Genomic DNA, 11,287 nt, shown 5'->3' on the forward strand with positions numbered 1-11,287 from the left:
ATTACTATTGGTTTCCTGTGCATTATCATTCATTTTAATTAGTTTAGCCTTCATATGTTCCTCTAATTAGTGACTAAAATCAACCAGTTCTGTGAGCATCCTGATCACCAATATTTTGAACTGTGCATCTGAAAGTTTGTCTATTTCTTCATCACTTAGATTTATCGGCTCTGCGGCTCTGAGTTGTTCTCGAGCCATGTTTTGATTTGTTTGTGCCTGTTACATATGAGGAGCGGAGCCTTAGTAGTTTACCAGAGCAGGGCCACCCAGGTCGCTGGTTTGTGATGCTGTATGTGGGGGTGGGGTCAGAGAGGGAGCAATGGCGGTTCTCTCCACTGGCCCAGTCCATCCCACCACTCGCCCCCACCTGTTAATCTGAGGGGAAATGTGTGAGCCCGCTGCCTTGCGCCGTGCGGTCTCAATGCTCACCTCTTCACTCGTTTATCTGCATGCAAATGCTCGACCAACCACAGAGAGCCAGCCACACCTCTTCCCTGTGTCCGCCCGTAGTTAGCCCACACCTGGGATCCGTGCCTTCGGCTGCTTGTGCACCACCCTGCTCAGGTATCTTTTTGGCCAACCTGCTCTGCTGCTGGCTTCACTCCTCTTACTGGTTTAGCTGAGCATTTTGTTGTTTTCGGACTCCATATTGTCGATTTTCTGTGGTTTGGTTGCGTTTATTATTGTTAAAACTTTGTTGTTTTTATATTTGGTTGTGCGCGGACGCAAGATGTTTCCACCTATGCCTCCATCTTGGCGGAAGTCTTTCGGCCTCACCACATTTTTCTGCGTCACCCTACTGTGCCAGCCACTGACTCTGCCCCTCTTACTGGTCTGGCTGTGTGTTTGTTGTTGTCGAACTTTGGTACAGTTCAATTTTCTGTGTTTTTGTTGTGTTTTTGTTACTAAATTTTGTTGTCTTTAATCTTGGTTGTGGGAGGAGGCACAATGTTTCCATCTATGCCTCCATCTTGGCTGGAAGTCTCTCCTCATCTTTTTGTATTCTTGTTTCTTTATTTTGTTCTTGTTGGATGTTTATTTCCTCCTTTTGTTCTAAATCGTTGATTTGAGTCCCGGTTTTTTTCCCTTCACTGTTGGTTCTCTGTATATTTTGCTTTATTTCACTTTGTGTAGCCTTCATTTTGCATCGGAGCTCAATCAGTTCTGTGAGCATCCTGATTACCAGTGTTTTGAACTCTGTATCAGATAAGTTATCTCTTAGTTCTTTTTCTGCAGTTTTGATCTGTTCTTTCATTTGGGCCATATTTCTTTGTCTCGGTGCACCTGTTATGTAGTAAGAGATGGAGCTTTAGGTATTTGAGTGGGCAGGGCAATCCTCTTTGCTGCATGGTGGCAATGTCTGTTGTAGAGGGTTCCAAGAAGGAACGGTGCCAGTTACTGGGCTCTTGCCCCACTTTCCGTCACTTCCCTCACTTCCTACAAATGAACTCTCACTTGTGAGAACTGTCCTGTGAGGCTGGGAATTTCTCCTGCAGCCGCAACTCCCACAGATTTTTTATAGCCAAGGGTTCTGAGTCTTTAGTTTCCTGTGCTGAAACCCTGCATTTCATGGTCTGTCTTACTCTCCCCCTGTTCCTCCCTTCTTGTCTGCATGCGAATGTCGGATCACCCCCATGGTCCACCAGCCATCCCCTTACCCACCTGGTCCTGCAGACTCCACCTTGCCACTCATCCTCTCCACCCCAGCTCCCCATCGGGGCCACTCCTACCAATCTGAATGAATGTTTATTTAACTCCTTTGTTGTTGGACTTCTATGCAAATGATTTTCTGGCAGTTCTGGTTGTTCTTTGTTTTTAAATTGGTTGTTATCCTTCTTTTAGTTGTGTGAGGAAGTGAAGCATTTCTGCCTACGCCTCCACCTTGGCAGAAACCTGCTTTCCTTCTTTTCCATATTAGATTTCTGACTTCCAGGACTGTAAAATAATAAATCTGTGTTGTTATAAACCAACAAGTTTGTAGTAACCTGTTACAGCAGCCATAAAAATCTATTGTACCTGAGAAAATGTTTTTCCAAGCTCCATTTAAAGTTAATAGAAATTTAAATCAGCCTTACAAATAGATGTTTTCCCTTTATGGTCAAACATTATTAGCATTTTATTTCCTTTCCTTGCAACCTGATTACATGGACACACATTCTTTTTGAAGCATAATTTGGACTAGCTCATTTTTCAGGGTAAACCTTTAGAAAGATAAAGCCCTTGGAAGCTCTCTCCTACAATTAATAAATACCATATTTTGGTGAAATTCTCAGAGATCATCCCACTTTAAATATGGAAATTAATGTACAGAAAATATTAAGCAAATAAAAGTGCTATTTATAGCTGAATATCTGGATTGCCTTTGGGAATACCTATAGACATTATTAATTAGAACCCCAATGAAAATTACAGGACTTTGCATGCTAGATTTTACCTCTGAAAACCTTTTCCAGAGACATTTTAAAGTGTAAAAGTCAAGGAGCAAAGGCCTCAACTTTACTGAAAGAGGTTTTAGTCTGATTGAGCACTTGATGTTTTCCCACCCTGCACAAAATTCTTCACAGTAAAAAAAAATCACATTTGTCTGAAGAATCAAATTGATTTAAAACATATTAGGAGAGGCTTGTGGTCAAGATGGCAGCACAAGCAGCCAAGATTCACATCTTTGCACAACCATATCAAAATTACAACTAAAAATATAGAACAACCATCATTCAGAACCATCAGAAATGAAGTTGAATGGTAGTCTGACAACTACAGAATTAAAGAAACCACATTCATCCAGACTAGTAGCAGGGGGTGCAGATGCAGAACAGGCTGGTCCTTCACCCATGTGTAGTGGGTAAAAATTTGGGAGAGATATAGAAAAAATCAACCTGCCTTTTGACCCAGCAATTCCAGTGCTAGGATTATATCCTAAGAATCCTAAAACATCAATTTCAAAGAACCTATGCATCACAATGTTCATAGCAGCACAATTTACAATAGCCAAGAGTTGGAAGCAACCTAGGTGCCCGTCAGTAAATGAGTGGATCAAAAAAATGTGGTACATATACACAATGGAATCCTATGCAACAGAGGGAAAGAAGGAGCTACTACCCTTTGCAACAACACGGATGGAACTGGGAAGCATTATGCCGAGTGAAATAGGCCAGGTGGTGAAAGACAAATACCACATGATCTCACCTTTAACAGGAAGCTAAACAACAAAACAAACAAGCAAGCAGAATAAAAACGAAGACACTGAAATAGAGAACAAGGGGACAGTGACCAGAGGAGAGAGGGAAGGGAATTTAAGGGGGAAAAAGGGGAGGGATTTGGAGGAACAAGTATGAAGGACACAAGGACGAGAACTAAGGTGTGTGGAAATGGGAGGGAGGTGGGGAGCATGGGGCAGGAGGGCTGGGATGGGAGAAATAGACAAAAAAACACTGTACTTGAAAAATAACTAAATAAAATTATTTTTTAAAAAGAATTGAATCTAAAAAACAAACTAAGCAAATAAGAAGAATCATGATACAGAGACAGAATCATGGATACAGAGAGTATTGTTACAGTTGCTAGATGGGAGGAAGTGTGGGGGAATGGGTAAAGTGGTGAGGGCATTAAGAAGTACAAATAGGCCCTGGCTGATGTTGCTCAGTGGATTGAGCACAGGCCTGAGAACTAAAGGATTGCAGTTCGATTCCCAGTCAGGGCACATGCCTGGGTTGCAGGCCAGTTCCAATCGGGGGACGCATGAGAGGCAACCATAAGTTGATATTTCTCTCCCTCTCTCCTTTCCTTCCTTTCTAAAGATAAATAAACAAAATATTTTTAAAAAGAAGTACAGGGACTTCCACCAAGATGGAGGCATAGGTCGACCCACCTTGCTTCCATGCACAACCAAATCTAATAACAACTATTTTTAACAACAATAAACACAACCAGACCACACAGAAAATCGACAGTACAGAGTCTGAAAAAAAGGACAAAATGTTCGGCTAAACGGGTAAGCCAGCAGCGAAGCCGGTTGACCAAAAAGATCCCTGACCTGGTGGCGCACAAGCAGCAGAAGGCGTGGATCACGGGCTAGCTACAGGTGCATGCAGGGAAGAGGCTTAGCTGGCTGTCTGCGGTAGGTCGCGCATTTGCGTGCAGATAAACCAGTGAAGAGGCGAGCATTGAGACCGCACAGCGCAGGGCGGCAGGCTGGCACAATTCTGCTGGGATAAACAGGCCAGGGCGAGACCGCCATTGCTCCCTCTCTGACCCCGCCCCCACACACAGCCTCACAAACCAGCGACCTGGGTGGCCCCGCCCTGGTAAACAACTAAGGCTTCTCCCCTCTTACTTACTTACCAGCGCAAACAGACCAAAAATGGCTCAAGAACAACTCAGAGCCCCAGAGCCGATAAATCTAAGCGATGAGGAAATAGCCAAACTTTCAGATGCACAGTTCAAAACACTGGTGATCAGGATCACAAATTAGAGAAACATATGAAAGCTAAACTAATTGAAATGAATGGTAATGCAAAGGATACCAATAGTAATGGAAAGGAGTCTGGGACTCAAATCAATGGAGTGGACCAGAAGAAAGCAAATATTGGCCAAACAGAAAAGAATGTAGAAACAAGAATTCAAAAAAATGAGGAGAGGCTTAGGAACCTCCAGGACATCTCTAAATGTTCCAACATTCAAATTATAGGGGTACCAGAAGGGGAAGAGGAACGATCACGAGTGGAAACCTTATTTGAGCAAATAATAAAAGAGAACTTCCCCATTGTGGCAGAGGAAATAGACTTCCAGGAAATCCAGGAAGCTCAGAGAGTCCCAAAGAAGTTGGACCCAAGAAGAAACACACCGAGGCACATCATCATTACATTAGCCAAGATTAAAATGAAGGAGAGAATCCTAGAAGCAGCAAGAGATAAGGGGACAGTCACCTACAAAGGAGTTCCCATCAGACTGTCAGCTGATTTCTCAAGAGACCTTACAGGCAAGAAGGGGCTGGAAAGAGGTATTCCAAGTCATGAAAACCAAAGACCTACAACCAAGATTGCTGTACCCAGCAAAACTTTCATTTAGAATGGAAGGACAGATAAAGCGCTTCTCAGATAAGATCAAATTCAAGGAGTTCATCATCACCAAGCCCTTATTATAGGAAATGTTAAAGGGATTTACCTAAGGAAAAAGAAGATAAAAAAGTTGAACAGTGAAAGGACAGCAAACTCACAGTTATCAACAACCACCTCTAAAACAAAAGCAAATTAGGAGGATAGCTGGATCAGGAGTGAATCATAGAAATGAAGATCACGTGGAGGACTAGCAACAGGGGAGTGAGAGAAGGAGAAGCGGGGAGAAGGTACAGAAAATAAGTAGCATAGACAGTAGATAGAAAATAGATAGGGGGAGGGTAAGAATAGTAGGGGAAATACAGAATCTAAAGAATTTGAGACACGTGTTCATGAACTAAAGGGGGAAATGGTGGGGGAGGGGCATGTAGGGTGGAGGGGGGAATAGAACAAATATAATGGCATAATCAATAAAAAGTTAAAATTAAAAAAATAAAAATAAAAAATAAAAAGAAGTACAAATAGGTAGTTACAGAATATCCATGGGAATGTCAAGTATACTATAGGAAATGGAGTAGCCAAAGAACTTACATGCATGACCCATGCACAGAAACAATGATGGGAGCATTGTCTAAAGGAGTGGAGGTTTCTGGTTTGAGGGTGGACAAAGTTGGAAAAATTAGGACAACTGTAATAGCATAACCAATAAAATATAATACAAATATATTGAGAGATACTGTTACAGAAGAGACTCAGAGATCGGGGATGATATACTCTTACTGAATGGACCCTTCCTTCTCCCAGGCTCCCCCTGTACTAGGTTTGCCTTGCCCACCACCAAGAAATTATAGCTCTCAATGCCAGAGACTGGTGAAAGGAAAGGAATTATTTATTCAAAAGTTATACAGACTTAAGAGTAATGACTTAATGTCTTCATTGAGATCCCAAAGCCCCTTAGAATACCCACAAACTCACACAGTCCATTCTTCTCCTTCTGCCCAGTCTGGGGTACCATATCTCAGGAAAAGAAATAGAAGTTTGTGGCTCAGGTAGCCCCCCAGTTCTTCCCAGTAATCCTCGTTTGGCTGGTCAGCCTCCCGTGGTTCCCAGCACCATCAGCTGTGTCACAGTCATGATTTCCAGTTCTTAATCCAAACCTGGGGGGCACCTTCTCATGGCCCACCAAGAGTCCTTTCACCCCTTTTCTTCCCTACAAGGTCTTTCCTGCTTCATAAGCCACGTGGCAAAAGGGAGCACACAAAGCTGCATGGCCCCAACCTAGCATGCATGCCATGCCTCAGTTTAAATGCCAGCACCAATCTTCCTTGGCAGCCCCATTTCAGACTCCTCCCACAATCAGCCACACTTGCCAGCATTCCTGTATTCTTCCAGTTTTGCTGACCTTCCATAATAAGTCCAGGCAGGAGTGGCCCCATGGCACAGAGCCAACCATCTCCATGTTCTCACCCAGGTACTGTAACCAAGGTATGGGGTTGCCTCCCAGTTAAGTCATGGGTTGAAGTCACTCCCATCTCCCTGACTCAAAACAGTGGCCATGGCTATTTAACATATCCATGAAACCAGTTAAAAGCTATAGATATGTTAAATGGCCATGGCTGAGGTTAGTTGCAAACCTGTTGCTATGCACAACAACTCTCAATGGCCCTGTTACAAGTGTCCCATCCCCCAGTTCAGACTTGTAGGGGTGAGGACATGCTATATATTTTTAATATTTCCTGGACACCCTGAGTTCTGAACCCCATTACAAATCCCTGTTTGGGGGTCCCCTAGCTATACTCTATTACAATACTACAGATTCTCAAAAATCTACTGTGATGGAGGTAAACTTATTCATGGCAATTTCTGCTATTTTTAAAGACTTTATTTCTTTATTTTTAGAGAGAGAAAGAAACATCAATGTAATAGGGGACTCAAGAGTTGGAAAATTCTAGTTTAAGGTAAAATGTTATAAGCCTAGTGAGTAATGTATATGTTAAACATTTTGTCTCAGAAACTACATGTATGGCCCACCATGGCTCCTGGGAAAACAGCTGACCTCCTAGGGCATTGCTAAAAATTACCACCTGGGGACAACTGGAGGCATCCGGGCCTTTGTTCCAGGGAGGGACAGATGACCATCCGCTCCTGGGAACAGCTAACTGCCCAGGACTACAATGTTGTAGCTTCTTTCACCTAATCCTCCTTGAATCTCAAAGCCCTCACAGCACCTTGTTTATTGCCTGATATAAAAACATTGGCCTGGAAAGAAAATACAAGATAGTCTGTTAGGGTATGAACCCACCATCTTCTCAGATTGCTGGCCATCTGAATAAACCATCCATAGATTCAATCACTGTCATCGCTTATTGGGTTTGGTAGTGACAGGCAGCCTGACCAGTGTCTTCCTGTCACTACCAAAGGGCAGGTGTCTTTTCTGGTTTCAAATGTGTGGTTGCCTCCCACATGTCCCTCAGTGGGGACCTGACCCACAACCCAGGCATGTGCCCTGACTTGGAATCCAGCTGGTGACCCTTTGGTTCACAGGCCATCACTCAGTCCACTGAATCATACCAGCCAGTGTTATGCTTTTTATATGTTTGAAATTCTACATAGTAAAAAGTTTTTGAAAATAAATATTAAATATACATATTCCATATGATGTTTTACACATCCAATTTTCATTCCTCATCACCATTCACTGGGCTAATATTTAAGTGGAATGACTTTCTAGGAAAGTAGGCAGAGTTAATATGATTTTTGAGTGGTAGGTGGCACAGAAGTGTGCTGGAGAAAAGTAATTTTGGGGGTATTTTGTTCATTATTTGTTTTGTGGGGGGCTGTTTGTTTACTTTGAAAAGAATAAAAACTACTGTAAGTAAAAATCATATCTGGCCTTTTTCACTCCCCTCCTAGGGACACCTAATGTATTCAGGTGTGCTTTATATTTCCTGATTTAATCTTCTCAAAAAGAAAACTACTAATGAGACTATGAAGACTGTCTCCTAGAGGTGGAGTGGGGAGGGAGTAGCAGGACTTATAATGTGCTTCAGATAAAACAAACTGAAAGAAAATTTAGGATGAGAAGCTGGACTGAAAATTATTATTCTATGATTAACACCAAAACAGTGTTGTTCCATTTTGCAGTTCACCCCTTTTCCAGTTCACCCCATTTTCTCTACCTCCTCTGAGCTGGGGCTCCAAGCACTGGTGAGGAAAAGGAGAGGGCTAAGCATATTGAGGGGACAGGAAAGTTAAGCCTTTGGGGGAAATATGCCTGACTCTAATAATAACAAGGGGAGGGAGATGAAAGAAAAAGTTATTCTTGCCTAAAACCTAACATCCAGAGGTGGGCTACTGGTACCCAAAACACAGGAGTAAAGGGGACTCACTAGAGCTGTAATACAGGGTCTCCGAAGAGAGGGAAAACTTTTGGGAACTGAGTGACTGGGTGAAAGGCATTTCCTGACAGCTCCCACTAACAACAGCAAGAGGGTTAACTTTTTTCCTCTTGAGATAAAGGAAAGAGGACCCCCCCCCAGAGGAAAGGAGCCAAGAATGCCCCCCTGCCCTTAACTCCCTCTGTGGCCCACACTTAAAAGCAGTGGTTCTCACACTTAGTGCATCAGAATAATCTGCAGAGCTTGTCAAAACCTGCTGGGCCCCAACCCCTGGGGGTTTCTGACTCAGTAGGTCTGGATGTGACCCAAGAATTTGCATTTCTAACAAGTTCCTAGGTAATGCTGTTACTGGTCCCAGCCACTGAGATTAGCTGTTCTGCAGGAGAGCTGATAAAAGGCACAAAGAGGCACCCAGTGGGGCAATGTGAAGCTGTGAGGCTTGAGCTTGGGGCCCAGGAACGCTGATATGGATTTTCCAAGTCCTGGGATGGTTAATGAACCAGCAGCAAAGTGAAGTGAAGTAGAATTTCACAGAATTTCAATTTCCGAATCCTAACAACAAGTAAATGCTTTAAATTGGTGGGTTGCTTTTTTTTTTTTTAAGCTGACCGTAATAAACACTTCCTGAGCATCTGTTATGTGTCAGTCACTGTCTCAGGCTCTTTAACTAACCTAATATTCACTCATAGCTAACAATTTTGTAAGGTAATATCATCACACCAGTTTTACAGACAAGGAAACTGGTTAACTAATCAAGTAAGAGGTTAACTGAAGTGCAACACACAGCTGCAAAAAACACTACTATTACTTGAAAGGTGATAATCTTGACATGAGATGAGTAGAAAGCCTTGGGTTACACAGTCTTTACAGGAGTGTTCTGGAGAACTGGGTTCAAGTTATGTGTGGTTTTCTAAAGCAGAACTAGGATCAGGATCAGGAGGACTAATGTGACACTGGATGATTTGTGTTTGCATTAAAAAAGAGCCAGAAACTGAGAAATGTCAATATTCCTTAACATTGCAAAGAGGCTTTGAGCCCAGGAGTTGATAGAAACTGTGGAGGTTAAGAAAGATACTTTCCCTCCCACCTCTAAGTTCTTCCAACAGAGCTAATAATCAAATTAACAGTGACAGACTAACAAGAGAAAAATCAAAGTTTTAATACTTGTGCATGGGGAATTCATACAAGCATGAGAATTCTAAAGATAGGCAAAATTTGGTATATATGTCATTTTGTACAAAGGAGAAAGGTGGGGAGGCGACCTGAGATTTTAAAGCAAGTAGGCAATTTATAGATAGGTGAGGAAGAGGGGAACATATAAGGCTGGTAAATTTTTGCTGGGCAACCCAGAAACAATGGGACAAGGGAGGGGAGGAGACCTAGTAAACAAGTCCCTGCTTGGAGTCAGCTAGTCTAATGCTAAAGTGATTATGCTAAGGTTCTTTTTGTGAAGCAGGTTTTTCCCCTGTTAATCTCTTAGGCAGTAAAGGGGGGAGGTTCAAAGGTTCTTTCTGAGCCTTTTCTTAATAACCTGCATAAAAATCAATATTTTAAGTTCCCCTTCAAAATACTGCGCCAGAATTGAGTGCTTTCTCTAATTTCTCTGGCCATTTGATAGAGACTTCATGAGGATGCAAGAGGATAAAGGAAACCAAAATTCTGCCATCCCCAAACTGCCCTTTTGAGATGCTGATTTTAAGCTGTTTATTAAGAAACAAGACTTAATAGGGAGCCTTTGACTCTCCCCTGTTTTCCTGGGCTAGAGATTCAGATAGAGAAAACTACTTCAGGAAGGAGATCTTAGGATGTCAACTTAGCCTGATTTGCATTAAATGTGGTAAACAACAGGGCTTCAGGCAGGCTATCAGCTTGATACTCACTATGACCCATACTTTCTGGTTTTCTAGCAAGAATTTTCCTGCCATGTATGTTCTGTTCTTCCTCAACTACCTGTAAATCATCCATTCTCACTTCTGAAATCTAATATACCATCCCCCTTTTGTCCAAAATGTCTTATAACTCCCAGGATTGTGTCTGGGGAATGGCTAATATTCTGCCAGCTTCGGAGATGGGAAGGGAAGCAAGCCTGGTAGAGGTACCCATTCCAATCCCCTCTTGCTCCATAGATGGTAATTGGAACACACTCTGTAATAACATTTAAAAAAATGCCTGTATACTCAGTGTTGCCTCACTGTCTTTGGAGATTTCATGCCTATGTGAATTCCTCATGTGCATGCTTTAAAACTTTGATTTTTCTCTGTTAATCTCATTATTAACTGAGCTAGAAGAATTTAGAATGTGTGCAGAAAAGTATTAAAAATTTAACCCCCACAAGGTCTATATTCTTTTTAGCATGTCGGTTGCTAGAGAAAATACAAAATCTGAAACATTCTATAGATCAGTGGCCTCTAGCTAAAATAAATCCCAATAAAAGCCTGTATCCTATGCTACAAACAACACAACATAAATCACACTTTAATGTGATGCTAAGGAAGTAAAGCAAAGGTCCACCATTTCATATTGTGATCTTCGCTTTCTTATTCACTGACATGAATCAACTTAGAACCCATACCAAAGCAGATTAAAAGGTTACATTCATTCTCCAACCAGCTAGTTTCTACATGTTCTATCAGAGCTATTTGGGGTTTTGTTCTGCTCTGTTATTACTTTGATTCGACTAATGCAATAGCTATGCTCAGCCTGAGAGAACAATGTGAGGAAATGCAAACTTTTCTAAGCTAGAAAACCAACTGCCCTTAAAACCATGAGAGGAGAATAATCAAAGCACAAGGTTTGCCCAAGCAAGGGAAGTACAACAGGTTGAAAGTGCTCATT

At 42.1% G+C, this 11,287-nt stretch overlaps 1 non-coding gene across 1 annotated transcript; it reads left to right on the forward strand.

The window, feature by feature from the left end:
• Positions 1 to 10,469: 10,469 nt before the first annotated feature.
• LOC119057512 (small nucleolar RNA SNORA7) lies at positions 10,470 to 10,608 on the forward strand. Its single transcript, XR_005084106.1, has one exon. It is a non-coding gene; the product is annotated as a small nucleolar RNA SNORA7 (small nucleolar RNA).
• The last annotated feature ends 679 nt before the right edge of the window (positions 10,609 to 11,287 follow it).

The sequence above is a fragment of the Artibeus jamaicensis genome, unplaced genomic scaffold, assembly GCF_021234435.1.
Source record: "Artibeus jamaicensis isolate MK-2021 breed Jamaican fruit bat unplaced genomic scaffold, CSHL_Jam_final contig_60, whole genome shotgun sequence".
NCBI classification, from domain to species: Eukaryota; Metazoa; Chordata; class Mammalia; order Chiroptera; family Phyllostomidae; genus Artibeus; species Artibeus jamaicensis.